The 13,880-nt window shown below is 34.8% G+C and overlaps 1 protein-coding gene across 1 annotated transcript in view; it reads right to left on the bottom strand.

The window, feature by feature from the left end:
* The window catches only part of CNTN5 (contactin 5), a 1,356,469-nt gene that overhangs the window by 333,581 nt on the left and 1,009,008 nt on the right, over positions 1–13,880 (bottom strand). The gene's annotated exons all lie outside the window — the stretch shown is intronic.

Here is a 13,880-nt window from a genome sequence, read left to right as displayed (position 1 = left end):
GTTTTTAAATTTTGTGGCCTCTTGGCATTTTCTTAGTTAGGAATGCCAAATCTGATGCTAAAGAAATCATATAAAATATTTTAAGTATTAACAGCAGCCAGAGTAAAATGTCACCCTAGACCTAGTAAGTAAAATCAGCTTTAGAAAATAATCTTTAAACTCACAGGAAAAATAAAAGGTTTGACCTGAAACAATGTTTGGGAAAGATAGAACTAACAAATTATTCCCAATATTTCATATCTATAGAAACATTTTTATGGGTTCAGAGTTTCTTTGGATTACTAGGGCACATGACAGTATATACTGTAAGCAGAAAGCCAAAGAGTGAATTTTCTACCATCTATTTTCAGTTGACACCATGAAAAGCTGAAGGGCAGCAGAGAGAGGTTTATAGAATGCAAGCATACTTGGATTAGGGAAAGCTTGAGAAATGGACTGTGTCTTGGATGGTGTTTCAGAAAGAAGGAGAATGTTAGAGCATAGGCAAATGTTTCATAAAGTAAACAACGCTCCCCAAATACTCTAGAAAACTAGGGTGAAATAATAAATTAACATATGACTGACAGGTCTTCATATATTGAGTCTCCTGGAGAAATCTAATAGTAACTCTATGATGTAGGAATTGTTATTCCTACTTTCCTAATTTTGAAAATGCAATTCAGAGAGGATAATTTATTTGGTGTCATAGAGGTGGCAGATAATTGAACTGATATTTGAAATTAGGTACTTTAAACCTTTATTGTTCTCCTGTCACTTGGCACTGAAAAATGTAACCTATTCAACTACAGAAGAGTTATAGTCCTTGTGAATTTTATCCAGCAGATTTTTTTTTTTTAAGGAATGGTATGTTAAATTAGTACTTTACTGTAGCTTTTTACTCTTTCTGTTTTAAACTCTTTCTGAGAAAGGATTCTGTCAAAGAACCACTCTATTACCTTTCAGTTGCTGGGTTTTTTCCATAATTTATTCAAATAAAGACAGGTAAAATATGCAATATTCCAAATGCAGAAAACTTTATTTCTATTCTCTTGGTTAGATAAAGACATTTAGAGCAGGTTTGGGTCAACTTTTACTTTTATCTTTCATTCACTTTTTACTGAGTAAATAAAAATGAGAAAAATTAGCTAAATACTAGAAAAAATACATGAAAGAATAGTCTCAAAATATTAGGCATCAGGATATAAAGGACAGTGATCCTTGAAGTATGTTAAATTAACATGCCAAATCATACAACTGCCCAAGCTTGCTTCCTGGACAAAGTTTTCACTCTACAGCATAGCAAGGGAGACTTAGGCAAAGCTCAGCTATCTTTCTGAGTTGAGACAGATCTGGGAGTCTGGAGAAACTAAAGCAACTAGTATTCACAGTCAATGAGAGAGGACAGCTGTGCAGAGAAAGAATGTTAGAGATCTACAGGACATCCGCCATGAGTATTCAATTCAGTAATGACTAGTGCATCCATATGGGAAAATTATCTTAAAATAGGAAAGGACACACTGAAAGGATTAGAAGGACCAGTGCTCAGAATTTATGCAGGCCAGGAATAGTTCCTAACCTAACATCCATGTGGAAAATATCATAATTAGGGAGCCATTTGTTCGAGTACTAAGGAAGGCCTTAACCTTAACAGTGGGGAAAAATAAAGCCAATACTAAATGCTGCTCAGTTGCTATCTGAAAAAGCATAAATATAGGAACTGAAATAAAATGTTCCTGAGTAATTTAACCATTTCTCAGAACACAGATCAAGAATACAAAAATGCTCAATTTCCAACAAGGTAAAATTCAAATTTCTGACATCTAATACAAATTTTCAGGTGTGCAAAGAATCAGGAAAATATAACTCATAATGAGGAGGAAAAGAAACAATCGACCAAAACACAAAAATGACACATATGATGGAGTTAGTAAACAAGAACATTAAAACTGTTATTATAACTACATTTCATGTGTTCAAAACCTAGAGAAAATACTTAACATGTTAAGTACAACTATGGAAGAGATTTTTTAAAAATCCAAATCAGAATTTTAGAGATAAAAACTTCAATGTCTGGGAACAAAAATCAAGATGATCTTGGTTTTGATAATGACCTTTTAGATACAATATCAAAGGCATAATCCATGAAAGAACAAATTGATATGTTGGACTTCATTAAAATTAAAATTTTATGCTCTGTAAAAGACACTGTCAAGAGAATAAAAAGACAAGCCACAGACTAGGTGAAAATATTTACAAAGACATCTGATAAAAGACTGCTATCCAAAATATAAAAGGGACTCTTAAAACTAAACAATAAGAAAACAATCTGACTAAAAAAATGGGCCAAAAACCTTAGAGAGACCTCAATAAAGAATATACACAAATGGCAGATAGGCATATGAAAACATGCCCCAAATGATGGATGAGTGACATGCAAATTAAAATAACAATGAAACACTACTGCACAGTCATTATGTCAAAATTCAGAACATGGACAACACCACATGCTGGCAAGGAATAGAACAAGAAGAACTCTCATTCATTGCTGGTGAAAATGCAAAATAGTACAGCCATTTTTGAAATCAGTTTGCCAGTTTCTTACTAAAGTAAACATACTAAAACCATAAAATCTAGTAATTGCTCTCTGTATTAGTCCATTCTCACAGTGCTATAAAGAACCTCCTGAGACTAGGCAATTTATAAAGGAAAGTGGCTTAATTGACTCAAAGCTGGGGAGGTCTCAGGAAACTTACTATCTTGGTGGAAAGTGAAGAAGCAGCAAGGCATCTTCTTCACCTGGCGGCAGGAAGAAGAAGTGCAGAGCAAAGTGGGAAGCGCCCCTTATAAAACCATCAGATCTCATAAGAATTCACTCACTATCATGAGAACAGCATGAAGGAAATGGTCCTCAATGATTCAATTACCTTCACCTTCACAAGAGGATTAAGGGGATTACAATTAAAGATGAGATTTGGGTGGGGACACAAACCCTAAACCTATCATTCTTCCCCTAGCCCCAAACAAATCTCATATCCCTTTCACATTTCAAAAGCAGCCATGCCTTCACAACAGTCCCCCAAATTCTTAATTAATTCTACCATTAACCCAAAAGTCCAAGTCCAAAGTCTCATCTGAGACAAGACAAGTCCCTTCTACCAATGAGCCTGTAAAATCAAAAGCAAGTTAGTTACTTCCTAAATACAATGGGGATACAGGCATTAGGTAAACAAATCCATTTCAAATGGGAGAAATTGACCAAAACAATGGGGCTACAGGCCCCATACAAGTCCAAAATCCAGTGAGGCAGTCAAATCTTAAAGCTCTCAAATGATCTCCTTTGACTCCGTATCTCGCTTCCAGGTCATGCTGATGCAAAAGGTGGGTTCCCATGGTGTTGGGTAGCTTCACCCCTGTGGCTTGGCAGGGTACAGTCCCCCTCCCAGTTGTTTTCATGGGCTGGCATTGAGTGTCTGCAGCTTTTCCAGGCTCATGGTGGAAGCTGTCAGTGGATCTATCATTCTGGGGTCTGGAGGACAGTGAACTGCTTCTCACAGCTATAGTAGGCAGTGCCCCAGTGGGGACTCTGCAGGGGGTGGCTCCAACCCAACATTTCCCTTCTGCACTGCACCAGCATAGGTTCTCCATGAAAGCTCAAGCCCTGCAGCACACCTCTGCCTGGACATCCAGGCATTTTCATAAATCCTCTGAAATCTAGGCAGAGATTCCCAAACCTCAATTCTTCATTTCTGTGTACCTGCAGGCCCAAAACCATGTGTAAGCCACCAAGGCTTGGGGTTTGCACCCTCTGAAACAATGGTCTGAGCTGTACTTTGGCCTCTTTTAGCCACAGCTGGGATGCAGGGCACCAAGTCCTAAGACAGCACAAAGCAGCAAGGCTCTGGGCCCAGCCCACAAAACCATTTTCCTCCTCCAAGGCCTCCAGGCCTTTGATGGGAAGGTTTGCAGTGAAGACCTCTGACATGCCCTGGAGACATTTTCCCCATTGTCTCGGTGATTAACATTTGGCTTCTCATTAGTTATAAAAATTTTTGCAGCCTGCTTGAATTTCCCTCAGAAAATGGGTTTTTCTTTTCTATTGCATTGTCAGGCTGCAAATTTTCCAAACTTTTAGGTTCTGTTTCCCTTTTAAACATAAGTTCCAATTCCAAACCATCTATTTTTGAAGGCATAAAACTGAATGCTTTTCAGAGCACCCAAGTCACCTCTTGAACATTTTGCTGCTTAGAAATTTCTTCTGCCGACACTCTAAAACATCTCTCTCAGGTTCAAAGTTCCACAGATCTCTAGGGCAGGGATAAAATGCCACCGGTCTCTTTGCTAAAGCATTTGCAAGAGTCACCTTTATTCCAGTTCCCAACAAGTTCCTCATCTCCCTCTGAGACCACCTCAGCCTGGACTTCATTGTCTATATCACTATCAGCATTTTCATCAAAGCCATTCAATAAGTCTCTGGGAAGTTCAAAACTTTCCCACATCTTCCTGTCTTCTCCTGAGCCCTCCAAACTGTTCCAACCTCTGCCTGTTACCCAGTTCCAAAGTTGCTTCCACATTTTTGGGTATCATTATAGCAGTGCCCCACTCCCAGTACCAATTTGTTGTATTAGTTCTCATACAGCTATGAAGAACTGCCTTAGACTGGGTAATTTATAAAGGAAAGATGTTTAATTGACTCACAGTTCCACATGGCTGGGGAGGCCTCAGGAAACTTACGATCATGGGGGACGGTGAAAGGGAAGCAAGGCACCTTTTTCACAAGAGAAGTGACTAGCAAAGGGGAAAGTGACCCTTACAAAACCATCAGATCTCATGAGAACTCACTCACCATCATGAGAACAGCATGAAGGAAACTGCCTTCATGATTCAGTTACCTCCACCTGGTTTCTCCCTTGACATGTGGAGTTTATGGGAATTACAGGGATTACAGTTCAAGATGAGATTTGGGTGGGGATACAAAGCCTAGCTGCATCAACCTCCTTGGTATATAACAAAAGGAGTTGAAAACCTATATCGACACAAAACCATGCACATGGATATTTACAGCAGCTTTATTCATAAGTACCAAAATTTGGAAGCAACTAAGATGTCCTTCAGTAGCTGAATAGATGAATGAAATGTGGTATATCCTGACAGTGGAATAACATGAAGTGTTAAAAAGAAATTAGCTATCAGCCATGAAAAGACATGGAGAAAACTTAAGTGTGCATTACTAAATTTAAAAAGGCCAACCTGAAAAGGCAACATATTTTGTGGTTTCAATCATATGATATTCTGGAAGAGGTAAAACTGGAGACAGTGTAAAGATCAGTGTTTGCCAGATCACTGGCAGACAGAGAGATGGATAGATGGAACCCAGAAGATTTTTAGGGATTTTGAAACTACTCTGTATGATACTGTAATGGTAGATATATGTTGTTATACATTTATTCAAATCCATAGAATTTAGAATACTAAAAGAAAACTCTAACGCAAATTATGGTCTGTGTGCAATAATAATGTGTCACTGTAGGTGTCTCAGTTGTAAAAAATGTACCATTCTGGTACATGCTGATAATAGAGGAGATTGACAATGTGTAGGGGCGGACAGGATATAGGAAATCTCTGCACTTTTGCTCACTTTTGCGGTCAGCCTAAAACTGCTCTAAACAATAAAGTTCTTTTAAAAAAATCCTGAAAAAATCAAAAGTTCACTGTCTGATAAAATACACTTGAGGTGATTAACAGAAGATCAAATATTACAAAAGAAAATTAGTGAATTTGAGGATACAGCAATAGAATCTATCAAAAAGTGAAACACACAAAGACAAAACAATAGCGATTAAAAATGATCACAGCATCACTGAACAGTGGGTAAATTCAAACAGACTATTATATGAGTAATTGTAGCTTCGAAATTAAAAGGAGCAGGAGAATAGAAAAACTTCCTTGAAAAAACAATGTTCAAAAATTTTGGGTCCCAGAAGCTCAGTGTACCACAAGTACAAGAAACATGAAGAAAACTAAATTAGGTACACTATAATAAAATTCCATAAAACATATTATAAAGAGATAATCTTGAAAGCAGTCAGAGGAAAAAAACCACATTCTATACTCAGGAACAGATATAAGAGTAACAGCTGAATTCTTGTCAAAAATTATACAAGTTAGAAAATAGTAGAGAAACATATTTGAAGTACTGAAGGAAGAAGATATTGGTCTGTAATTCTTTAATCAGTGATAATATGTTTTAAAAACAAAAGTGAAATAAAGACATTCCTTAGGCATACAAAAGTTGAAATAATTCATAATTATTAGGCCTACCTAAAATTATGTTGGAGGAACAGGCCGAAAGAACATAATGCCAGATTAAAACATTGATCTAAACAAAGAATTTGAAAGCACTGAAAATGGTAACTACATAGGCAAATATAAATTAATTTTCTCATTATTTATATCTCTTTGAAAGATTAATCAGCTGTTTAAAGTCAAACAAATAATATCTTTGTACTGTGGGCTTTATAATATGTGGAGAAGTAATACTATCTAACTAAAGAGATAAAATAGAATAAAATACACAACACAAAAGAAGGTAGAATAAAGAATAGAATGTACAAAGAACATAGGGGACAGATAGAAAACAAACAGCAGGATGCTAGATTTAAACACACCATGTCAATAACTACTTTAAGAGGAAGATATTGTTATATTGGTTTAAAAAGTAAGACCCAACTACATACTGTCTAAAAGAAATCTATTTTAAATATGAAAACTCAAAACAGTTTAAAAGTAATAACAGGTAAAATAATACACCTGTGATGGTCAATACTAAGTGTCAACCTGATTAAATGGAAGAATGCAAAGTATTGTTTCTGGGTGTATCTGGGTGTTGCCAGAAGAGATTAACATTTGAGTCAGTGGACTGGGAGAGGAAGACCCACCCTCAGGAAAACCCACCCACAATGTGGTGGGCACCATCCAATCGGCTGCCAGTGAGGCTGGAAAAAGCAGGGAGAAGAAGGGAGAAGAAGAAGCTGTCTTGCTGAGTCTTCCAACCTTCGTCTTTTTCCTGTGCTGGTTGCTTCCTGCCCTCAAACACCAGATTCCAAGTTCTTTGGCTTTTTAACTCTTGTTCCTACACGAGTGGTTTGCCAGGGGCTCTTGGGCCTTTGGCCACACACTAAAGGCTGCATGTCAGCTTCCCTACATTTGCTGCTTTGGGACTTGGACTGGTTTCCCTGTTCCTCAACTTGCAGATGGCCTATCGTGGGACTTCACCTTGTGATCATGTGAGTAAGTTCTGCTTAATAAACTCTCTTTCATATATACATACATCCTATTAGTTCTGTCCCTCAAAGAAAAAGCTGAAGTATCTGTATTAATATCAGACAAAGTTGATTTTAGAGCAAAAAATATTATCATGTATAAACAGGAATATTTTATAGTGGTAAAGGAGTCAATTTATCAAGAAGCATAAACATCCTAAAGTTTGTACACTATATAATAGAGATTCAAAATATATGGGGCAAAAGTGATAGAAATGCAAGGAGATTCAGACAGATCTACAAATACATTAGAAAATTTCAAGACTCTTTTCTGTATAACTTACAGAAGAACTAGACAGAAAATCAATAAAGATATAGAAGATTTGAGCAACACATTCAACCAGCTTAAGCTATTTGACATTTGTAGACTAGTCCACTCACTAACAGAAGTATGTAAATTCCCATGTGCACATAAATCATTTACCAAAATACAACAAATTTTTTGTCATAAGACAAGTCTCAATACCTTTAAAGAGTTTAAATCACAAAAAGTGTGTTATTTGGCCATAATGTAATTAAAATGGAAATTAATAACTGAAAGACGGAGAAATGCTAAAATATTTCGAAGCTAAATAACATACTCATAAATAACTAAATTTGCAAAAAAATCATAAAATAAATTAGAAATCATAGAACTGGAATTTTGATAGGGACTGCATTGAATTCGTAAATTGCTTTGGGTAGTATGGACATTTTAACAATATTAATTCTTTCAATCCATGAACAGAGAGTATCTTTCTATTTATTTATGCCTTCTTCAATTTCTCTCACCAATATTTTATAGTTTTCAGCATACAAACCTTTAACCTCCATGGTTATATGTATTGCTAAGTATTTTATCTTTTCGATGCTATTGTAAATGGATTCATTTTTAATTTCTTCAGATACTTTGTTGTTAGTGTACAGAAACACCATTCATTTTTGTCTGTTGATTTTGTATTCTGCGATTTACTGAATTTGTTTATTGGTTCTAATAGCTTTTTGGTGGACTCTTTAATGTTTTCTGCATGTAAGATTATGTCATCTGCGAACAGAGATAATTCATGTGAAACCATAAAAGATCTTCAATAGCCAATGCAAGCTTGAGCAAAAAGTACAAACTGGGTGCATTATACTTCCTGATCTCAGAATCTACCACAAAGTTATAACAACCAAAACAGCATGGTACTGGCACAGAAACAGACATATAGGCGTATGGAAGAGAATTGAGAACCAAAAAAATGAGTGGACACATCTACAGTTAACTGTTCTTTGACAAAGGTGCTAATAACACATCATGAGGAAAGGACAGTCTTCAATAAATGGTATAGGAAATACTAGATATTCACTTGCAGGTGAATAAAACTGGGCCTTTGTCTCACCCCATATACAAATATCACCTTTCAATGGATTAAAGACTTAAATGTAAAACCTAAAACTGTAAAACTGCTGAAAGAAAACAGAGGAAAAAGCTTCTTGATTGTTCTTTGTAAAGATTTTTTGAATATGACTCTAAAATCACAGGGAAAAAAGCAAATATAAACAAATGAGATCAAATCAAACCAAAAACCTTCTGCCTGACAAAACAATCAACAGAGTGAAAAGGACAACCTATGAGATGGGAGAAAATATCTGCAAATCATATATATGATAAAGATTTAATATCCAAAATATATAAGAAACTTAGTAGCAATAAAACAAATAACTTCATGAGAAAATGAGCCAAGGATTGAATAGACAGTTCTCAAAAAAAGACGTACAAATGGCCAACAGGTATATGAAACCACAATGTGATATCAGCTCATATGTCTTAGAATGACTTTTACAAAAAGACAAAAGATAACAAGTATTGGCGAGGATGTGGAGAAAAGGGAATACTTATAAAGTGGTGGTGGGCATGTAAATTCGTATAGCCTTCATGGAAAAGACTATAAAGATTTCTCGAAAACTAAAAATAAAACCACTATATGATCCAGCAGTTCTACTTCTGGGTGTATATCCAAAAGAATTGAAATCAGCATTTTAAAGATATCTGCATTCCTGTTTTGGCAGCATATATTTGCAATAGCCAAGATATGCAATCAGCTTAAGAGTCCATCAACAGATAAATGGATAAAAGTAGGTGATATATACACACAATGGAATATTATTCACCCTTGAAAAAGAAGGAAATCCTGTCATTTGTAACAATATGGATGAACCCGGAGGACATTCTGCTAAGAGAAATAAGCCAGACATAGAAACGCGAATATTGCATGATCTCATTTATATGTGGAATTTAAAAATGTCAAACTCATATAAGTAGAGAGTAGAATGGTGATGACCAGGTTTGATATTCATTGAAAATAACTAACTTTGATCCATACCTGTATCACACAAAAATTAACTCAAAATATAGCATAGACTTAAATGGAAAACATAAAACTACAAAACTTTTAGGAGAAAATGTAGGAGAAAACCTTTTGCCCTTGGTTTAGGCAAATATATCTTAGCTATGGCACTAAAATCTCATTCCCCCCCAAAAAAATTGAAAATTTGGACTTCATCAAAATTTAAAACTTGTACCTTTTGAGACACAATAGTAAGGCAATAAAAAGATAGTCCCAGAGTGGGAGAAAGTATTAGCGAATCACGTATATGATAAAGGACTTGTTTCCAGAATTTCAAACAACTCTCACGCAAAATTTAATAATAAAAATATCAACATCTCAGGTAAAAATATTGGCAAGCTATTAACTAAAGAAATATGCAGTTATCAAATAAGCACATAACACAGTCAATATCATTAGTCACTGGGGAATCCAACATAATATAAAATGTGACACCACTGCATGCATATTAAGTGGCATAATTACAGATTAACCAAGTTTTGGCAAAGATGTGGAGGTACTTGAACTCTCCAACACTGCTGCTAATAATAATGCAAAATAGTACAACTACTTTGAAAAATTGTTTAGCAATATTTTCAATAGCTACACATACTCCTACTGTATCATTTAGCCATTCCACTCATAAGTATTTATCTAAGAAAAACTTTCAGTGCTTATGTGCATATAAAGACTTCTAAACAAATGTTCATGGAAGATTTATGGTAATAGCTGAAACATGGACTCCAAATGTCTATCAACAGGTGCACAGATGCACGCATGGTGGTAGAGCCATAAAATGGAACACTACTGTGCAATATAAAGGAATGATCTATTGACACATTCAACAACTTGTATGAATCTTAAGATAATAATTCTAAATGAAAAAAGGCAAACTCTCCCACTCTTGGTCAAAAGAGTAGACATTGTATGATTTCAGTTATGCATGACTTAGAAAAGGTAACGTAGTCTATAGTGACAAAACATATAGGATCAGTGGTTGCCTGGGGTTGAGGATGCGTGGATGGGAAGGAGGAAGAGATTATAAGTGTACATGTAGAAATGTTAATAGGTAGGTACTGGATATGCTCATTATGTGGATTGTGCGATGGTTTCATGGTAAAAATACGTACGTTAAAATGTATTAAATTCTACAGTTTAAACATTTGATTGTGTTCCAATTATATGGCAATAAAGCTTTTAAAAAGATGCCTGAAGAAATACTTTAGCAGTACAGTTAATTTACTTAATTGTACTTGTGACTTAATGGATTTTGTTTTCTCTACACATTTAAGTCACGGAAAATGTATTAGAATATTTGTTATTTCTACTACACCCATTTTACCCCCCGAAACATATGTCAATAATAACCAAATGGTCTAACCACCTGATGCACAATCTCTTTCAGTCTTTGTCTATTCTATTTTCTTTTATTTGTAACACATAGTCAATGAAACCCACAGACTGAAGATGATGGAGGCAGTGCAGGCAGAGGGATTCTCCTGGACTAGCTTCCTTTATATTTCAACCCTTCTTTCCAAAAAGTGTTTGTGTGTGAAATCCCATAGATGGCATGGTTGGAGTAACAAACACTGTTGATGTTACAATAACTCTTGATGATTTTATAAAATGAAAATATATAGTCAACAGTCATTTATTCTAAAATCTTTCCAGTACTATGAGAGATCTTTTGTTTATTAACTCAGATTTTAAATATTAAACTGCACATAGATGGAGGAAGTACATGTCATCACTCAGGTTCTAATTTAATTGATCCCTAAGTTAGTGTTTATATATGCCAATTTTAGTCTATCTTACTCTAGTTTATCACATTCAAGATACACTCTTCGACTGTAAGACACACCACTACTTTAAGGATCTCTAAGAAAGAAAACACTGCCAATTAAACTACAACACAACATTGAGTGCAATATGCATCTGGATTTCAGAGATATTAAAAAGCAAAAAAGTATCCATTGGGTCTACTAAATCTAAGCTTTCACTCAATAGAATGTGGCTAAATGTAATGGAATGACATGAAGTGGAGGCCTGAAGATATTCTTCCTCTATGTGTCTGCACAGGAAATACTGATGTGTGTTCTTCTTTTGGAAATGTTGTGAAGGCTGCATTTCTCTGTAAGGATATATAAAACAAGTGACCTGATTTCATAATGTACCTTTCTTTGAGAAAAAGGCCATAAATAAAACATTCTCAAAGTTGTAGTGTAGATTGATTCAACCTCCCAAAGAAAAGAAAAGTGGGAATAAAAATGACCAGAAGTACTTATCATTTACCTTTGGTACCATAAAGCAGCAGCAGACATATGTTCTCATCGACTATCTTTTTAAAATCTATTGGCTATTAATGAGAATTATTTTTTTCAGACCAAAAATCATCCTTATAAAGCTTTGACATGGAACCTGTTCTGCACCATTTAACTACCAACAAAACCAGTGACCGGTCACACAAGGTAGGTGCTGCTATATTACATTGTAAATTAAAAAACAAAGAAAAAACAGGATGGCAGATGTTGAGTTTATGTCTCAGCATATTCTTTCTCAATAGTCTTTCTGTGGATTTAACCACTCACACACACACACATGTGCATACATAAACACGCTTACATGTTTCACTTATGCAAGAAATATATTAAATCTAATTGTAGCAAATGCCACCATGTACATATGGCTCTACCATCAAAAATCAAGCAAACAGCCTGGGACAATGGATGTAAAAAGCACCAAATCAAAAAATAATGAAAACCTGTATTTCACTGTCACATAAAGTAGAAAATGCCTAGATATAATGAAGAGTCATGAGTAATCTAAGGCAACAAAGAATGAGCTATAAGACAATTCAGAACCATACTGATTATACATTGTGCATGTATAATCATTTATTTAATTGTATATTTAAATAGTATATTTACAAAATAAAAGTAAAGAATATGAAGTTGCAATATTTTAACTTTACAGTAAATTGCTTTACAATAAAATTATTACAGAGATAAATAAAAGGTTATGTTACTTGTATGATATAGGCATAGAAGATGTTTTTGAGGCACAGGAGATGTTTTTGAAAAACGCAATTCAGATGACAGCCTTTCCCCGTAATTTCACCCTCCCTTCTCCCGTATCTATGGCATTTGTTTTCAAGTTGTATGATGCGCTGAGAGGGATATTCCAAAGACAAACATGGACTTTTGTCTCTGATTACTTATTTGGTGAGAACATAAATAAATTGTATATATAGTCTTCTGTGTTCTGCCTGTTAAAAGCATCAGAGACATAAGAGAAAGTTTTCTCCTATTACAACTCTCTGGCAAGGGATACTAAAAACAAATAAATATGATGTATCATCTACATGTCAGAATAAATTCTGAATTGGGAAGAACAAGAATGAACTAGAATAATGGAATTAAGTATTTGTAGAAATATTTCTGACATCATATAATTATAATTCTAGATTAGAAACTATAAGTATGTGCCTAACAAGGATAGGATTCCTATTGAATAATCTAAAGGAAATCATCAACACCTTATGTAATTAATTTTAAAAAAAGCCTATGCTTTTGGAAATTTTAATATGGGGTCATGGAACTGTAATACTAAAAAATTTTATCATGTAAAATATTTGTATTGCTTTTTAAAATTAAGTGTCTTGAAAAAGTATAGAATAATAACAATCATAATAATAAAATTAGTTTTTCTGTACCGCCACCCAGAGAAGGGATGCCTGTAATTTTGTTGATGTGTGCTAAATATACAAGAATATTTTGAGAAAAGAACTGCAATCCATGAATTTGCAGTACCTTGTTAGTTACAGACCATAGGGAAGTCTGTGCACTTTGCTCTTACTCTGTGTTTATAGGCCACCAGATATTTAATTAGTCATGTTTCCACTGAGGGCATTTCTTACATGAATGGGCCACCAGTGATGATGGTTATTAGCAAGTTATCACAGTTTTTTTTTTTTTTTCATTAGAATGACTTTGGTAAGGCAACTCAACATGCTAGAACCCAAATAGAAAAACTGTTTCTGAAATTTGGGCATATCAGCACAGATATTACTGCATAACACTCTACTAGGATGATGCCATAATTTGAGATAGAGACTAAGAGGGACTCAGCTTTTATTTTTACAATCTAAATGCCTAGACATATTTTGTCTCAGGCTTATACTTTTTTAATGTATTGGTTTGTTCCTGCTTCCCCTTGAGTACATATATATACCTAT

Source organism: Pongo abelii, chromosome 9 (genome assembly GCF_028885655.2).
Source record: "Pongo abelii isolate AG06213 chromosome 9, NHGRI_mPonAbe1-v2.0_pri, whole genome shotgun sequence".
NCBI classification, from domain to species: Eukaryota; Metazoa; Chordata; class Mammalia; order Primates; family Hominidae; genus Pongo; species Pongo abelii.
The sequence above is the reverse complement of the archived record's forward strand: the minus strand, read 5'-3'. Positions and strand labels throughout refer to the sequence as shown.